Source organism: Phoenix dactylifera, chromosome 18 (genome assembly GCF_051530095.1).
Source record: "Phoenix dactylifera cultivar Ajwa chromosome 18, Ajwa_hap1_PhDact_Kaust_v1.1, whole genome shotgun sequence".
NCBI lineage: Eukaryota > Viridiplantae > Streptophyta > Magnoliopsida > Arecales > Arecaceae > Phoenix > Phoenix dactylifera.
Genome location: NC_143207.1, coordinates 11,660,420 through 11,679,970, shown reverse-complemented (window position 1 = coordinate 11,679,970; position 19,551 = coordinate 11,660,420). Strand labels below are relative to the sequence as shown.

The following is a 19,551-nucleotide window of genomic DNA, read 5'->3' as shown; positions in this document are numbered from 1 at the left end:
AAAGATTAAGCAACGATGGTTGGTTGAATTATTTCCTGAATAACTTTTCAAACAAGTTAGACATTTGATACATTAGGTTTTTTAAAATTTTGGTGAACATTAACATCGAATAATTAATCATTTGTACTATCATGCTTTATAGGTACCGATGATGGAGAAAAATTGTTTCGATGAATTAATAGTCATTGCTCAAGGTCTGAAAAATATTGTCAATAGATTTGATGTGTTCATCATAAATAGTTTTAAATTTCATACTAAAGAGCGTGCAAAATTTAGAAAATAGTGGAGTAATAGTTGAGGCGAACAAAAAAACTTATTATGGTGCTCTTATAGATATTTATGAGTTGGATTATTATAAAAAGTTTAAGATAGTATTATTTCGATGTGATTGGCTGGATATAAACTCACCTAGGGATTTGAGGTGAGACACCAGTGGGTTCATACTTATAATTTTTCAAGGTTGATACATACCAGTGTGTTATTGAAAGATGACCCATTTATTTTTTTCTTCTCAAGCTCGACAAATATTTTTTGTGCTAGACTCAAAAAATAAAGATTGGTTTGTTATCACTAAGACTAAACCTAGGAACTTGTATGATATGGAAAAAGGGTTGGAGCAAGAGGATGTTGAGACTTATACTCAGTGTATGCCTTATAATGTTGTGCCGACTAATAAACTAAACACTACAACAAATTTAGTTAGGAGGGATGTTGAACGGAGAATAATAATACTTGATTCTTAATGGTAAAAAATATTTGCGATGTATACATTGTATGGATTATTGTTTTCTCTTATCATGTTCAGTTAATAAATATTATTTCTTATTAGCAATTTATTTAATATTAATTTTTATTTAACGGATATTGATTTTTATTTATGCATACTAGGTAACATCACATACCGAGAGAAATTATTTAGAGATGTGAAGTGTCAGTTGTCTCGGGCTGAATCATCTTCTAATCAGTCCATGCAGTCCCAATAGACCCACGAGCCCCAGCATTATGAGCTCCAATCTCAGTACGAGCCCTAGTCTCAATACGAGCCCCAGTCTCAGTATGAGCCTCTTGCTGATTATCCAAGCGAGGAGGTTATTATGGATGACTTGCAGATTTAGGATAATATAATTAAAATATCATATTTTAATTTTTATTACAATCTAAACATTTTCATACATTTGACTTTAATTTTTTAATGCATACTTTATTACATTTTCATAGATGGACAGGTTAGAGTGAGGATAAGACAGGGACTCACTCGAGCAAGGGATGTGTGGTAGCTTCATTAGGGTGAGAAGATCGTCATACGATGCAATGATCTAGGCAGCCCATCAAGAGGGTTGGAAGCATTTTATCAAATTTTTTAGGATTAGTTGTGCAGAGAAGGTCAGTTGTGTCCGCTCAACTATGCCAAGTGGAATGGTATGCTTCTTCCGTATAAGGTTGAGCTTATACGAGTTGTACAAGTAAAGAAAAAGGATGGGATATAGGCGGGAGGATGAGTGTAGCATGAAGAGAGATTAAGAGTCCTAATGAAATTAGAACTCCTCAATGTGAGGGTGTGAGAAAGGAAGGGAATTATTGGGTGACGAATAGGTGAATGTTGACGTGAAGGAAGGATTGGTATGAGAAGGGAAGATAACTAAGATTGGATGAAAGAGTCCCACTTCCACTCAAACTCTAAGGGCTTGGCATGAAGAAGGAGGAGTCTCACCTTCACCAACTTCTACCAAAAGGGCTTGGTGTCGCACTAAGGAAAGGAGAAGAAAAGCATCTCGCTCTCAAAGAATCACTCAAACATTTTTTTCTAAAACTCATTCATAACTTTATTCATCATACCCCCTTTATATAGAGGAGGAGGTTGGAAAATTAGAAAGCATCACAACCAGAATTTTAGGAGAAATCAAACTCCTACTTGAACAAGGACTCTTTTAAAATCAAATCGAATCTTTTGATGAAGTCAACTAACAAATTACTAAGACTCTCAATCAGTTAGGACTCTTCAAGGACACAAAGACTAAGACTCCAAATCAGCTAGGACTCTTCAAACGACTCATGGACTCAATGTGCTTGACGATTGGACTCATGGACTTAATTTTTCTTGGCGTATGAACCCAAGGACTCAATGTAAATTTGGACACGCCCAAGAAAAGACCCAAACTCCTAAAAGGAAAAATACTCTTGATGACTCCTAAACAAGGTAAAACATGACTCAATAAGGAATGCTGGATGGCGCCCATGAATGATGCGCAATTATATTGCGTATTGGCTTTGGGAAGAGTCCTTCGATGGATGCACTTGTCCATGTGTGTGGGTTGCTGATGTGGCCTGCACGCATGAGTTTGGGCTTATCCACACGCTCCATGTTGGTTTCGCGCATGCTCCTGGTTAGGCTCATGCGCGCTGCATCATATGTCCCTTGCACTGATAAAGATTAATACCAAATTATCACGTTCTTGTGCTCCTTGTTGTCGGATCAGGGGCAAATAAATAAATAAATAAAATGTTGATTCTTCCCCTCTCCCTGGGAGAGGGGTAGTCCTCTCTTTCCCTCTCCCCAGGGGGAGGGAACGGTGAAGGGAGAGCAAAGGCCGCAGGGCAGACCCGATGCAATCTCATTATATAAAGGAAGCCATCATGCAATCACCTTCCACACGCACAAGTGTTAAAGATAGCCCGATTAGATGAGTTCTTAGGCAGAAGCCCAGCTTGAGGGAGGTCAGCATGGCTCAGAGGAAAGGTGAGTGGAGTTCATTCAGGAATTTTTGATCCACATTGGAGAGTCCTCGTTGTGGTCGTATGTATTTTTATCAGGCCATTTGATCTCTTCTCGAGTATGAGCATTTGTTAAAGTTCCTTTTAACGTTACCTGTTCATTAGTTGGGCAGTCCGCTAGGCTTGCTAAAGCCCGGAATCCTTAGGACAAGGCTCTAGACTCTATGGGCAGAGCCATGCCCGGAAAACTAACCTGTTTAATAAATAGACCATACTCGGACATGAGGATTAAAGCCAGCTTAGCCTGAATATTTTTTATTTTTCTTGTATTGTTTGTTTCTATTTGTTATATTTATTTACTTATTTGACAATTGTTGCTGATATATGAACTTAATGGAACAATACACATGTTTAGATTGTCAGCAACATTTAATCATTCATACTTTAGCCAAAAAACTGGAGTTCCAACTTAAAGCCCGAAGATCAAGGATTTGGCTTGGACTTGGATGATAGGCCTGAAGGTAGACCGAGCCTGAATCTATATAAATTATGTTGATATGTGGGCAAAGCCAAGCCCATCCCGATCCATAAACATATCCACATATAACATAAGAACCCATGATGCACAACATATGATGAATCCTCCAGCATTTTCCATTTTATATTACTACATCATTGAATTCATAATAAGATATGTGTTTCTAAAATGTACTATTGTGAGATATGGGGCTGAAGTCGGCAGCCTCAGCCGACTTCAGCCTCGTTTCTATTTTGGGAGGACCGGAACAGAGGATCGCGATTCTCCAGCTCCTTCGGGGATGATCAGGGCGAAGGCGTCGTGGGTATCCCGCGGCACCCCCCTCCAGTCAATCCGCGGCCAATCCGTGGCCGCGGATTTCACTCAACCGCCCCGATTTTTGCGGCGGAGAGCCATGACAAGAGGGTGATAAAAACCCCCTTCCTCTTCCTCCTAAGACCACCTCTGAGCCCTCCTCCCTCTCCTCCTCTTCCCTCCTTCCTTCCTTCTCCTCCTTTGTCTGGTGACCGGCGTGCTCTCCCGGCCGAGCGCCGTCTGAATCCCCTTCGCGGCCTTCCCCTGTTCCGTGATCCATCCCTCGGTTTCGAGTGCCGCTGCCGCCGCTAGACCACCGGATCGAGCCTCCCTTGGCCGAGATCCGCCACCTCCGTCGACTGCCGGTAAGCCCTTTGCCCTTTTTGCTCTTCGATCTAGCCGGAACATGCTTGATTTCCTCCATTTGTTTTGGCCCCAAACCAAGACCATGCTCGATTGTTCTTGACCCCAGCCACCGCAATGGCCGCTGGCCGCCACTGCGGCTGGCTGGCCGTCGAACGGGCAACGCCCCCCCCCAGTCCCTTCTTCCTCCTTCCCCTTTCCCTGTCCGTGGGGGTTTGGGGAAGATGAGGGCCCTTACGGGCTGAACGGGGCCAACCATGGGCCCGGTTCGAACCCGAAACTCGAAACTCGAAACTCGAACCCATTTGGCCAATAATTGAAATTTTGCAGTTAAGCCCTAGATGGTGTATTATTTCACAAAAGAACCTTCTGCAATTTATGTTTGACTCCTATAGGAAAGATTTATTACCTAAAGATCCTCAAATATATTTATTTAGTCCCTTCACTCAAGTTTTATTATAGAACAGTACCCTATAATTAAGTATTAGTCCCTGCAATGAATTTTATTGCATAAATGGTCCTTTTAGAGGCTAACTTTGGGGGCCCTATTGGGCCGGTTCTATGCGGGCCCATTGGGCCGTGTTTGATGTGGGCCCTATCGGGCCATGCCCATTATGGGCCAACTATGGGCCCTGTTGGGCCGCATCCAATAGTATTATTTTTGGTTTTGCTTAGCTCTGAAATTAACATAGAGATTAATTAAATTTAAACAGGTGAACCTGATATGCTTATCTGAAGTAGGAGTTAAGCGAGAAGAGGTAAGTAACTTAATGCTTTAAAGTGTATTTTTCTAAATTATTTGGTAACATAATTATTAGTGGATTAAATTTCGAAATATGTTTTGTATTTGGTAAAATGGGTCTGGCATGTTAAATTTTATTTGAAAATTATGTTATATGCTCTGAAATCCATAAACTATGACTGGACAATTTATAAAATCTGTTTCTATATATATATATATGCATTCTCAGCATGGCTATGATATGTTCTGTTTTGTTCTGGCCCCGCCAATGGGGATTATACGTTGGACCTGTCGACTTATAATCTGTAAGGAACCGGTTTCGACACCGCGCCACCGGTGATTAGAATAGTGGTTTCTGGACACCGGCTGCCATTGGTGAGTAAATATAGTGGATTTGGCACTTTTGTGCAACACGGGCTGCTATTGGTAGATAAAAATAGTGGATTTGTGTGGAGTGATTGATTATAACCCTTTTGATTTTGATGAGCTCAAAGCATTTGAGTATATCTTATGTTTACTAATGAATTCAATCTAGCGTTTCAGTGAAAATCTTGTAAATCTATGGTTAAGTGTCTCTAGACTTGGTTCAAGACAGTTTGGATAAGTTAAGAAGTCAATTTGAACCAAAGTCTGAGACTCGAGTCGACTCCGGGATATTACGAGTCGACTCCAAGCGTATCAGAAGCATTGGCACAGGCTTGAGTCGACTCCAAGCGTATCAGAAGCATTGGCACAGGCTCGAGTCGACTCCGGAACATTACGAGTCGACTCCGACTGAGAACAGACAGACGAACAGAAAGAGCCAACTCAAAACCTGTCAGCGAGTCGACTCCCGAAGAGCGCGAGTCGACTCCGATACTTGCCGAGTCGACTCCGGAGTAGTATGAGTCGACTCCAGGGAGTTACAGACAGAAAGACAGAGAAGTCATTTTGGACCCTGAGAGCCGAGTCGACTCCTGAGGAACGCGAGTCGACTCCGACGGTTGGCAGGTCGACTCCAAAGGAAGCGAGAGTCGACTCTCAGTGTTATACAAGGTAAAAGTCAGAGAGCAACTTTCAGACACTGAGAGCCGAGTCGACTCCCGCAAAGCCCGAGTCGACTCCGAGACAGCGCGACCCCAAAAAGACAGAAGACAGTATTTTTGTCTCTGAGACGCGAGTCGACTCCAAGACAGTTCGAGTCGACTCCAAGGCAGCGCTACCCCAAAAAGACAGAAGACTGTTTTTCGGATACTGAGAACCGAGTCGACTCCAAAACAGTCCGAGTCGACTCCAAGACTGCACGAGCCAAAAGACAGAAGATCGGAAGTTCGGGCTCTGAGCGCCGAGTCGACTCCCAGAATTTCCGAGTCGACTCGAGTGAGCGAAGTTGAAGAATACCTCTATGGATTCCTTGGAATGAGCCGACTCCAAAAGTGCCAGGTCAGCTCCAGATTTTGGCGAGTCGACTCCAGGTTAAGTCGAGTCGACTCCCAGTCGAGAAGACCACTTTAATTCAAATCCGGAACAGTTGCCGAGCCGACTCCAGAAAAGCATGAGTCGACTCCTGCCATAGCCGAGTCGACTCCAGATCGCGCGAGTCGACTCCGATCCCAACGGACACATTGTCAGGATGTGCAGAATGTGCAGAACGGCTAGTAAAATGTGTCTAACGGCTAGTTTTCGTGAGGAATGGCTTAAATAGCCACAGAGGACTGTAGCAAAGCAGAGAAGTGACATTCCTTACAAAGAAAACACATAATCTTCATCTGCCAAAAGAATTTCAACGAAAAGAAGGAAGAGGGCCATTAACTCCATTCAACCAACTCTTTCCAGCATTAAAAGAAGTCTCCTTCAGCCTTCAAGTCTTAAAGACATTCAAGAGGAGACCCAGAGTTCAAGAAGCCCTCCTCTACTTCATCATAAACTTGTTTGAGGGCTCTTAACTTTTCTCTTATTTATATCGCTATATATCTGCTTTTTAGAAGCTCTATTTTTCTATTTGTCTTTGTTCAAACCGTTTGTTCCTTACTTGATTCAATCAGGGAATTGAATCAAGGGTGTAAAGGTTTGTTGGTGAGCCTAGGTTGAAACCAACGGTGTAAGGGTTCGATTGTGATCCCGGAAAAACAATCGGGTGGTTCTAGTCGGTGAGCCTGGGAAAACCGACCGAGTTCGTTGTGACCTCGTAAAACAACAAGTTGGGTTGTGAGCTTGTAAAACAACCGGCTGTAATCCGAGGGGTTATAGTGAATTCCCAAGTGAGGCTTGGGGAGTGGACGTAGGAGCAAGGGTTAGCTCCGAACCACTATAAATTCCTTGTGTTTGTGATTGCTCTGTTGTTCCTTATCTTCATTTCATTCATAGCACATAGCATCTAATTAATCAACTTGCAAAAGGTGTTAATTAGTATTTCATAAATCATTTAATTGTAATAATTATTTTAAAACCCAATTCACCCCCTCCTCTTGGGTTGTCTATCTGGGCAACAAGTGGTATCAGAGCCGGAACTCTTTTACCCAAAGAGTAAAAGATCAAAATGACAACCCCATTTGGATCTTCCCACATTGAGGGCCAGTCCACCCAAAGACCCTCATTCTTTAATGGATCCGACTACTTATATTGGAAGGCTAGGATGAGAATATTTATCCAAGCCCAAGACTATGAGATGTGGACCATTATACTAAATGGACCATACATCCCATCCATTTATGTAGAGGGTGTCACTGTACCCAAACTTGAAAAGGATTGGGATGACAATGACATTAGAAAGGCACAACTCAATGCCAAAGCAATGAATGTGCTTTACTGTGCATTAGATAGAAATAAATTCAATAGAGTCTTTACTTGCAATTCTGCAAAAGAGATTTGGGATAGACTTGAAGTGACCCACGAGGGCACGAATCAAGTCAAAGAATCCAAAATAAATATATTAGTTCATAAGTATGAATTATTTAAGATGGATTCTAATGAAACAATCACTTGCATGTTCACTAGATTTACTGACATTGTCAATGGCCTAAAAAGCCTTGGCAAAAATTATACTAACAGTGAGCTTGTCAGAAAGATTCTTCGCTGTCTACCAAGGTCATGGGAAGCCAAGGTGACGGCAATCCAAGAAGCCAAGGACTTGAACAAGCTTCCACTTGAGGAGCTTCTTGGATCCCTAATGACGCACGAGCTCACAATGAAACAACACAGCGAAGAAGAGTCCTCCCACAAGAAAAAGGTAATAGCCCTCAAATCTGTTTCTACTAACAAAGACTTATCTTGCAGCAGCAGCAGTGAAGAGGAAGACAATGAGGGAGATGATGATGAGGCTCTTCTCGTGCGTAAGTTCAGAAAATTCATCAACCGTAAGAAGGCCTTTCATCAAAGAAGAGGCCCCTCAAGTTCCTATCACAAGGATAAAGGTAAGGAAAGGGAAAATGAGGGAATCGGATGTTACGAATGTAAGAAGCCGGGACACTTCAGAGCAGATTGTCCTTTGCTCAAGAAGGCCAGCAAGTACAAGAAAAAGAAGGTCCTCGTCTCCACCCTATCGGACTCCGATACATCATCATCATCATCGGATGAGGAACAAGAAGAAAAGGCCAATCTATGCTTTATGGCAAACGAAAATGAGGTAACATCTGAAACGCATTTAGATTTTACCTTTGATGAGTTATATGATGCGTTTAATGAATTAATGGATGAATATAAGACAATAAGCCTTAAGAATAAAGAGCTAAAACTAACCAATCAATCTCACCTCCATAAATACGATAAATTAGTTAAGGATAAGGATTTTATCACCAAAGAAAATTTAGAACTTAAGACAAGCAACCAAATGTTAATTCAAAAAACTAATACCTTGAGTAAAGATAACGAAAAACTAGCCAAGGAAATTTCTGAACTTAAAAAGGATAAACTAACTATTGGAGGTAATTTCACAAAAGACTTAGATGCACTAACAGAAAAACAAAAGTTGGCACTAGAACTTGAGAAGTACAAGCCTTTTGTAGAAAAATTTACTTATAGCTCAGAAAAATTAGAAATGATACTTAATAGTCAACGAGCTGTGTTCAATAGAGCTGGTTTAGGGTATAAACCTAAAAATAGGCAAAAACTCCTTAGTAATTTCTTTGTTAAAGCAGGAGAAAGCAAAACTAAGAAAATAACATGTTTTTGCTGTGGAACTTTAGGACATAAAGCAAATGTGTGTGATTATAGAAAAGAAAAAACTAAAAGAAAAATTAAAAGAGTTTGGGTTCCAAAAGGAACCAACATTACTAACCATGAAGGACCCAAGAAAACTTGGGTACCTAAAGTTGTATGATTTGCTTGTGTAGGAGTGTCTTGCAGCCAAGGTCGACAAAAATTGTTGGTACTTGGATAGCGGCTGCTCAAGACACATGACGGGTGACAAGGATCAATTCTTCACCCTTGAAGCTAAGAAGGGAGGTGCTGTGACTTTTGGAGACAATAACCAAGGTCACATCATTGGTATAGGTAAAGTACAAATTACCCCTTCAACCTTTATTGATAATGTTCGATATGTTGATGGTCTTAAGCATAATCTACTTAGCATTAGTCAATTGTGTGATAGAGGTTTTAATGTTTTGTTCAAACCATCACTATGCATCATAACCAACTCAAATGACAATAGTTTAGTTTTTAAAGGAATAAGACGTGGGAATGTGTATGTTGTAGACCTTGAGGATCTTGTCAAACATAACCCATGTTTAGTTGTTAATGAAACTAAGGATAATGATGCTAGTTGGTTATGACACCGTAAGTTAGGTCATGCAAGCATGGACACAATATCAAAACTAGTTAAAAGAGATTCCGTGATAGGTTTGCCAAACCTAAAGTTTGAAAAGAATAAAATATGTGAAGCTTGTCAATATGGCAAACAATCAAGGAACTCCTTTAAATCTATAAATTGTGTCTCTACCTCTAGACCTTTAGAACTACTACACATGGATCTATTCGGACCAACTAGCACCATAAGTCTAGGTGGAAATAAATATGGTCTAGTTATTGTAGATGATTATTCTAGATACACTTGGGTCATGTTCTTAGCTCATAAAGATCAAGCATTTTCAGTTTTTAAGAAATTTCATAAGAAATGCTAGAGATACTTCAGTCATAGCTATTAGAAGTGACCATGGAACCGAATTTGAAAATCATTTATTTGATGAGTTTTGTAGTAAAAAGGGGATAACTCACAATTTTTCTGCACCTAGGACACCACAACAAAATGGAGTTGTGGAAAGGAAAAATAGAACTCTAGAGGAAATGGCTAGAACCATATTATGTGAAAGTAACCTCCCTAAGTACTTTTGGGAAGAAGCCATCAATATCTCTTGTCATATATTAAATAGAGTTTTATTGAGACCCATTATAAAGAAAACACCTTATGAACTTTGGAAAAACAGAAAATCAAAAGTGAACTATTTTCATGTCTTTGGATGTAGGTGTTTTGTTCATAATAATGGAAAAGATAATCTAGGAAAATTTGACTCTAAATCTGATGAGGGTATATTTTTGGGGTACTCTACAACTAGTAAAGCCTATAGAGTTTTTAATAAAAGAACCCTAGTTATAGAAGAATCTATACATGTTGTTTTTGATGATTCTAGTGATATCTCTTCTAGTAAGAAAGTTAATCTTGATGATGATGCTGAAATTCTTGAAGAAAAGATTGATGAGATGACATTACAAGATGATGAACAAAAATTAATTGGAAGTGCATCATCAAGCCAAGAGGCTATTGTGGATCATGGGCTGACTAAGGCTTGGAGGTATGCTCACGGGCATCCTAAGGAATTAATTTTAGATGATCCATCTCAACCTATTAGGACTAGAGCATCTCTTAGGAACATAAATAATCATCTAGCTTTTGTCTCACATCTTGAGCCCAAACACATAGAAGAAGCTGAAAAAGATGTAAATTGGATAAATGCAATGCAAGAAGAATTAAACCAATTTACTAGAAACAAGGTATGGAATCTAGTTGAACGACCTTCTGAATATTCAATTATAGGTACCAAATGGATATATAAAAATAAACTTGATGAAAATAGAATTGTAATAAGGAATAAGGCTAGACTAGTAGCAAAGGGGTATAATCAAGAAGAAGGTATAGATTTTGATGAAACCTTTGCTCCTGTAGCTAGACTTGAGGCAATTAGATTATTATTAGCATTTGCATGCTCTAAGGATTTCAAATTATTTCAAATGGATGTAAAAAGTACATTTTTAAATGGGTATATTAATGAGGAGGTGTATGTAGAACAACCTCCTGGTTTTGAAAATCATCAATACCCTAATCATGTGTATAAACTGAACAAAGCACTTTATGGTTTGAAACAAGTACCTAAAGCATGGTATGAAAGATTTAGCAAATTTTTACTAGAACATGAGTTCTCTAGGGGAAATGTAGATACAACACTGTTTCTAAAGAAGAAAAACAAAGATATGTTAGTAGTGCAGATTTATGTTGATGATATTATTTTCGGTGCTACTAACAATCGCCTCTGCGAAGAATTTGCTGACTTGATGCAGAGTGAGTTTGAGATGAGCATGACGGGAGAGCTGAACTATTTCCTCGGACTTCAAATCAAACAATCTGAAGAAGGGATCTTCATCAATCAAGCTAAATACATCAAGAAGATGCTTAAGAAGTTTGATATGGAGGGAAACAAGTCAATCGGCACACCCATGAGCTCATCATGCAAATTAGACCAAGATGAATCAGGTAAATCTGTAGATCAAAAGTTGTATAGAGGTATGATAGGATCTTTATTGTATCTCACTGCAAGTAGACCTGATATCATGTTTAGTGTATGCATGTGTGCTAGATATCAGTCTAATCCTAAGGAATCTCATCTAATTGCTGTCAAGAGAATCTTTAAATACCTAATAGGAACAAAAAATATAGGTTTATGGTATTCTAAAGAATCTAGCCTGAACTTAATAGGATACATAGATTCAGACTTTGCTGGTTGTAAACTTGATAGAAAAAGCACCAGCGGGTCATGTCAATTCCTAGGAGAAAATTTAATCTCATGGTTTAGCAAGAAACAAAACTCGGTTGCATTATCTACTGCTGAAGCTGAGTATGTTGCTGCCGGGAGTTGTTGTGCTCAAATCATGTGAATTAAACAACAACTTGAAGACTATGGCATTAAACAAGATAAAATTCTCATTAATTGTGATAATACAAGTGCCATTAATCTAACTAAAAATCCAATTCAGCATTCAAGAACTAAACATATTGAGATAAGACATCACTTCATAAGAGATCATGTACTGAATGGTGATGTGACACTTCAATTTGTTTGCACTGATGATCAATTAGCTGATATCTTCACAAAACCCTTGAGTGAAGAGAGATTTAGTGTGCTTAGGAGAGGATTAGGAGTGATTGATCCATCCTAGTGATATTCTCTTCTAGTTCATTGATTTTGATGATTAGCTTGTGTTAAATATGGAGTTTCTCTTCTATAATCATCAAATCAGATCATAACTTAGTGATTGTCCCTTGGTTGGTACGAAAATAGCATGATTTTTTGGTGCGTGCCAGAGTTCGAGTCGACTCGGATACGTTTCAGAGTCGGCTCATGACGGGGAGTCGACTCGCATATTGTCGGGAGTCGACTCGAGGTCAATGGCAGCATAAGGAGAGTCGACTCGCACATAGACGGGAGTCGACTCGAGGTCGATGACAGCATAGGAGGAGTCGACTCGCGCATATTTTGGAGTCGACTCTAGGTCGAGTCGACTCGCGACTTTCTGGAGTCGACTCGAGGTCGGGATCCGAGGTTTTAACCCTAATCCAAGCATTTAATCAACACTTTTATTCACCGCCTCCACTGTTCACAAACCCTAGAGTCGTCTCCTACATCGTCTCCGACCGTCGTTAGGGCTTTTCCGTCGACCTTCTTCCGTCCCTTAGGTTTTTACCCCATACCTAGGTCAAGGATGCCTCGGAAAATGGTTGTCCCAAGCCGGAAGAGGCCCCAACCCGCGACCGGTGCCGAGCGACGGTCCAAGGCTCGGAACGATCCCGTGAGGCCACAACCTCCGGTTCGTTCCCCGCCGAGGCCGGTTCCCTCGCGACCGTGCGCCGGGAAGGCGGTCTCCACCGGAAGATACGTCAATTTCGACTATCTCTCCCGGGAGGGCTTCACTATAGGAGATAGGTTGAGGGCCCAGGGACTCGAGTTCTATGGAACAGTACATAGGGGAAATGGTGGAATACAGGGAACCGTAGCGGGTGTCCCCCTATTCATCTCTAAGGATTTCATAGCACAAGTCCTGCATCTTCCCCAAGTAGGGGTATCTCCTACACACCCTGAGGATAGGACTGAGGCCCTTACGGCCATTTTATGGAGTCCACCCCAGTCCCCACTCGATGAGGTGTCCGCTAGTTCACTGTCAGTTGAAATGCGGCTCCCCTTGAGTATCATCTCTAGGACCCTTTTTCCTAAGACCAGACGCTTTGATTTTGTATCTGAGAGGGACCTAGCCCTTATGTTCTACATCCTTCAGGATACTCCAATTAACTTCCCAAAACTCATTTACAAATACCTATGTGAGCCACTAGACAGACCTAGGCTCACCCTTCCTTATGGGATGATGTACACCCTGATCTTTAGGGAGTCCGGGATCCCCATTCCTGAGGGGGAACCCTCTCGCGCACTGCGATGGACAGATCGCATGGGTGAGGAAACCCTACACAGGATGGGATTTCATAAGGTAGAGGGAACCTGGGTCAGGAAACCATCCTCCTCCACACCTACCACTAGACGCTCCCCCAGTCCTGATCCAGATTCTGACTATCCCACCTTTCCCCCCACCTCAGCACCATCCACCTCAGCCGGACCCTCCTCCTCAGCTCCACCCACTCAGCCGATGGAGGTCCGGATTTCTCCTGAGCAGCTCCGGGAGTTGCGGCAGGAGATTGTACGAGATCTTTGAGACGATCTACTGAGGGAGCTCAGAGGTCCAGCCCCTGCCCCCTCTTCTGCATTAGTTCCCTCCCTATCAGCCGTGACCGAGATGACGGCTCATCTGAGGGAGGAGATCTTCAATGTCAGAAGCCTGATACAAGCCCAATTCTCCAACATGAGCGATGTCACAAGCAACACAAGAAAGATGCGAGATGACATCCGACACGACATGGGCAGCCTGAATCAGGGGGCCGAGCGCTTGGCGAATGTGTTGATCGCCAAGCTGGACACACTCCAGGAGACCCTGACTGAGCTTTCCACGACGCATAGTAGGGCCACCTCGGCCATCATCACCCAGCTAGGGAACGTCACGGATGGGGTCAGTCTCCTAATGGAACAATCAAGACTGAGTAGAGGAGCCACATCCTCGAGGAAGCCCTAGCTTATTTTGTTTATTTTGACATGTATTTACTGCTTTGCTCTTTGTATTCACAAATGTAACTACAAATACATCAATACAATGAGTAGACAATTTTCTTCAATATTGTGCACATTGATCTCTACTTGCTTGTGTGTTCTGCTTACTTTCTTTTTGATGCGATGACAAAAAGGGGGAGAAATATATTTAATAATTATGTAAAAGGAATCAATGAAAGTCAATAAAAAGAAAACCTTTAAAACACACAATAATTTGTTCTTAGTGGATTCGATACCTCGAGGCTCATTATCTCTCTGTTGGGGCTCCTAATGGAGTAATCTCCAGAATCTACTCAAGGGATATTTGGAGATTAGTTGAATCATACTCAAGAACAAATTGGCAGATTTTTCCTCTAAAAATCAAAAATTTAAGTTCAAAAGCTTCAATGCACTAAAAGAAAATTCATATAATCAAAACAAAATTGAATGCATGTGTTGAGGGAGAGAATCTGAATTTTTAAGAAAGCAAAATCATTAAAGATATATAAGCCAAACAATTGATTGCATGACATGAAGGCTTATATAATTCCAAATGAAAGGGGGAGCTTTAACTCCAAAATTTATTGTTTCACACCTTTCAAGTTTGGATAAATTAAATAACCAGACACTTGAATTCATTTTAAAATTTTATTATAAATTTTCTTGTTTGTTGAGCAATTCACTTTACATATACTCAATGTTTTGTCATCATCAAAAAGGGAGAGATTGTGGAGTGATTGATTATAACCCTTTTGATTTTGATGAGCTCAAAGCATTTGAGTATATCTTATGTTTACTAATGAATTCAATCTAGTGTTTCAGTGAAAATCTTGTAAATCTATGGTTAAGTGTCTCTAGACTTGGTTCAAGATAGTTTGGATAAGTTAAGAAGTCAATTTGAACCAAAGTCTGAGACTCGAGTCGACTCCGGGATATTACGAGTCGACTCCAAGCGTATCAGAAGCATTGGCACAGGCTTGAGTCGACTCCAAGCATATCAGAAGCATTGGCACAGGCTCGAGTCGACTCCGGAACATTACGAGTCGACTCCGACTGAGAACAGACAGACGAACAGAAAGACCCAACTCAAAACCTGTCAGCGAGTCGACTCCCGAAGAGCGCGAGTCGACTCCGATACTTGCCGAGTCGACTCCGGAGTAGTATGAGTCGACTCCAGGGAGTTACAGACAGAAAGACAGAGAAGTCATTTTGGACCCTTAGAGCCGAGTCGACTCCTGAGGAACGCGAGTCGACTCCGATGGTTGGCAGGTCAACTCCAAAGGAAGCGATAGTCGACTCTCAATGTTATACAAGGCAAAAGTCAGAGAGCAACTTTCGGACACTGAGAGCCGAGTCGACTCCCGCAAAGCTCGAGTCGACTCCGAGACAGCGCGACCCCAAAAAGACAGAAGACAGTATTTTTGTCTCTGAGACGCGAGTCGACTCCAAGACAGTTCGAGTCAACTCCAAGGCAGCGCTACCCCAAAAAGATAGAAGACTGTTTTTCGGATACTGAGAACCGAGTCGACTCCAAAATAGTCCGAGTCGACTCCAAGACTGCACGAGCCAAAAGACAGAAGATCGAGAGTTCGGGCTCTGAGCGCCGAGTCGACTCCCAGAATTTCCGAGTCGACTCGAGTGAGCGAAGTTGAAGAATACCTCTATGGATTCCTTGGAATGAGCCGACTCCAAAAGTGCCAGGTCAGCTCCAGATTTTGGCGAGTCTACTCCGGGTTAAGTCGAGTCGACTCCCAGTCGAGAAGACCACTTTAATTCAAATCCGGAACAGTTGCCGAGCCGACTCCAGAAAAGCATGAGTCGACTCCTGCTACAGCCGAGTCGACTCCAGATCGCGCGAGTCGACTCCGATCCCAACGGACACATTGTCAGGATGTGCAGAATGTGCAGAACGGCTAGTAAAATGTGTCTAACGGTCAGTTTCCATGGGGAATGGCTTAAATAGCCATAGAGGACTGTAGCAAAGCAGAGAAGTGACATTCCTTACAAAGAAAACACATAATCTTCATCTGCCAAAAGGATTTCAACGAAAAGAAGGAAGAGGGCCATTAACTCCATTCAACCAACTCTTCCCAGCATTAAAAGAAGTCTCCTTCAGCCTTCAAGTCTTAAAGACATTCAAGAGGAGACCCAGAGTTCAAGAAGCCCTCCTCTACTTCATCATAAACTTGTTTGAGGGCTCTTAACTTTTCTCTTATTTATATCGCTGTATATCTGCTTTTTAGAAGCTCTATTTTTCTGTTTGTCTTTGTTCAAACCGTTTGTTCCTTACTTGATTCAATCAGGGGATTGAATCAAGGGTGTAAAGGTTTGTTGGTGAGCCTAGGTTGAAACCAACGGTGTAAGGGTTCGATTGTGATCCCGGGAAACAATCGGGTGGTTCTAGTCGGTGAGCCTGGGAAAACCGATCGAGTTCGTTGTGACCTCGTAAAACAACAAGTTGGGTTGTGAGCTTGTAAAACAACCGGCTGTAATCCGAGGGGTTATAGTGAATTCCCAAGTGAGGCTTGGGGAGTGGACGTAGGAGCAAGGGTTAGCTCCGAACCACTATAAATTCCTTGTGTTTGTGATTGCTCTGTTGTTCCTTATCTTCATTTCATTCACAGCACATAGCATCTAATTAATCAACTTGCAAAAGGTGTTAATTAGTATTTCATAAATCATTTAATTGTAATAATTTTTTTAAAACTCAATTCACCCCCCCCCCCCTCTTGGGTTGTCTATCTGGGCAACAATTTGGCACCTTGTGCAACCTATGCCACTGGGTTATGTGGCCGTAGCCTATTATGTTGAGATTATGATATCAGAGTTTTTGTAAAAATGATAATAAGTTTTTGAAAGAAAAAAATGATGTTATTTTTGATTTATTCCCAGTCAATATTTTGTATTTTGATCTGATATGCTTTGACCCCACTCTGGGGTATTTTGTTACTTACTGAGCTAGTGTAGCTCATTATTCTGTTTTCTGTTTTTCAGATCCAGAGACTTGATCGTACAGGATTGGGGGAGTGTGTTAGATTTTTCGATGATTCCTTCAGTTATTGGCATTTTAGTTAGATTAGCTTGGATATTTGAATTATATTGGCATATGCTATTTTGAAATTTTGTAAAACTGCTTTGGACCAACTTAAATAATTATGTCATCTTTAAACATATGTGATTGCTTTGATATGATCTGCTGCCTTGCATGCCTGTGCGGCCCGCCATGTGAGCGTGCGGCGTCTGCCGCGCCTCGGGCTCGGGGCGTGACAACTATCAAGTATCCTCAAGTATTTTCCATTTCATGTGCTACATCATTAAATTCATATTAAGATATGTATTTCTACAATGTACTAGAAAAATCCAATCTTCGAGGAGATGCTCCTAGTTCCGGCGACAAAATTCTTCAAGGATCTGCTGAAGAAACCCCAAACAACAAAAGAGCTTCATATCGTCGATCTGTCGGATGGAACTAAATGGATAATCGATGACAAGATTGTAGTCGATCTACTCAAAAAGTACAAGTCTGCACCTGATCAGAAGACGAAAGATGAAATTATAAAACTTCTTCAGGTCAGCCAAAAGAGAAATTACATTGGACACAAGCTATAAAATATTTCCCATCCTCCTTTATTTTATCCTGTTTTATGTTTATCTAATATTTATTTATTTCCTTGTCTCACTTGCAGTCAGGGGTTGCTTCGTCGAGCACCAAAGTCGAGGCCGGCCAATCCCATGAGATTTGCCAAGTATCAAAGGACAGAGCAGGAGGTGGTTTGGATGGAAATCGTTTGGACTCCGGCAAGCCCACTCATGGAGGCTTGCCTGCCAAAAATCAAAAATATCAAGAGAGCAAGATAACCAAGGACCTTCAAAATTTGAAACTCGACACTGATAACAAGGCTGGCAAGGAAAAAGAAGTGGATATATGGATACAAAAAGAAATAAATGATTCGATAAATAATGTTTTTAGGACCTTAAAGATTTGTGGCTTGCAGTGATTGTGTAGCATGATAACACCACAACTTTTGAGAATCTTGTGGCATGTAGAAGCTTAATGTTATCGCATATAATAAGGCAATGTGGTCTTTATCTTTGAAGTTTGGAATAACCGTTTATGGTAGGTTTGTGAAAATTAAATTATATGCTTTGGTTATAGGGTGGAAATGGCCTGACTTTGCACGCTTTGAAGATCTTAGATTGCTGATAGAGGATAGCAGAACGAATTAAGTGTTAGTTTGGAATTATCAAGGAAGTTTTAAGAGCAAAAAATTTTGGAAAATCCAAACAAACTATGTGGAATATAGGCTCCAATTGCAACAAGAAAAACAAAATCAGGCTTAGAGCAAAATTGATATAGACGAGAAAACTAAAACAAATAATATAAAATTCTATTTTAGTGGGCAAATGAGGAAATATTAGTATTATCAGTAAGATATGGAGCTTGTTAGTTAAGGAGGGAGAAAACATTAAAAAAAGGAGCCTTTTGGCTCTTCATTTTTTATAAAAAAAATATTAGTTAACGTTTTCAATGCTCATTAGAGTAAGATATTTTTTTAATCTCTAATTTTTATGTCAGTTGATTTTTTTTCCTAGATAAATAGTTGCTAAGCAATTTTTCCTAATATTCTTAATATAATTACAAATGGCCAATAATTTTAGCTAGGTGGATTAGGAAGCATCTTAATTGCAATGCGTGTAGCCATTTTTTATTTACACGGAGTATAGATGCATGTGCCTGCTCCCCAAATATTAGTATCTCTCCCAAAGAGAAATAAACCCTGCAGTAAAGAATACCTGGTGGAACATTTTGAAGTAATATTTATTAAGAAAACATATAACCCTCACGGAGTCCAAAATAATACTCAAATCTTTTCCTGCCGTGCATTATACGTTCAAATAAAATTAGATGGGAGAAACAATATGCTTCTATTTATTAAATTCACTCTCTTGACTAAGATGACCTTATGAATTTGTTATATTCAAATTGCCTTCAAGCCGAATCTTGTAGCAAAAATCTTCAACGCCACAGGCTTTATATTAAAATTCTTGAAGGCAATTGGTGGAAGTACATAGATTTCCAATCCGTGAAAAGGAGGAGTTATGATTGGCACGTGCTCTCATATTTTTCTGGCAATAAATACAGATACCTGGCTACTTCAGTATGGGAGGCAAATACATGATGTGTGTACCAAGGCCATTTGCCCAATCTGAATCTGGACATCACTGAACATTGAAATTCTTGCAGTTTTAACTCATTATTAAAAATGTCAAGAAAAGGGGCTCCCCACTACGTCTGTTTGAACATGAAATCCTGCTCTTGGAAAATCGCAATTTTGCGCCAAATTTCTTTTCTTGTCATTACTTTCTTATGCAAATGTTACTTTTCTCGTAAGCGATCAATATGCCCATCGTAAGTCCATCGTAAGTCCATTAAACAACTTTCAGGTCGATTACTTTAACTAGCCCATCGTAAGTCCATTAAACAACTTGTATATTTAAAACAACTAGGCTACATATGATTTCGTGTC

The 19,551-nt window shown here is 40.6% G+C and overlaps 1 long non-coding RNA gene across 1 annotated transcript; it reads left to right on the top strand.

Moving 5' to 3' along the window:
- Nucleotides 1-2,504: 2,504 nt before the first annotated feature.
- Nucleotides 2,505-18,120, top strand: LOC120112446 (uncharacterized). Its single transcript, XR_015974723.1, has 4 exons — nucleotides 2,505-2,737; nucleotides 4,621-4,665; nucleotides 17,378-17,593; nucleotides 17,710-18,120. It is a non-coding gene; the product is annotated as an uncharacterized LOC120112446 (long non-coding RNA).
- The last annotated feature ends 1,431 nt before the right edge of the window (nucleotides 18,121-19,551 follow it).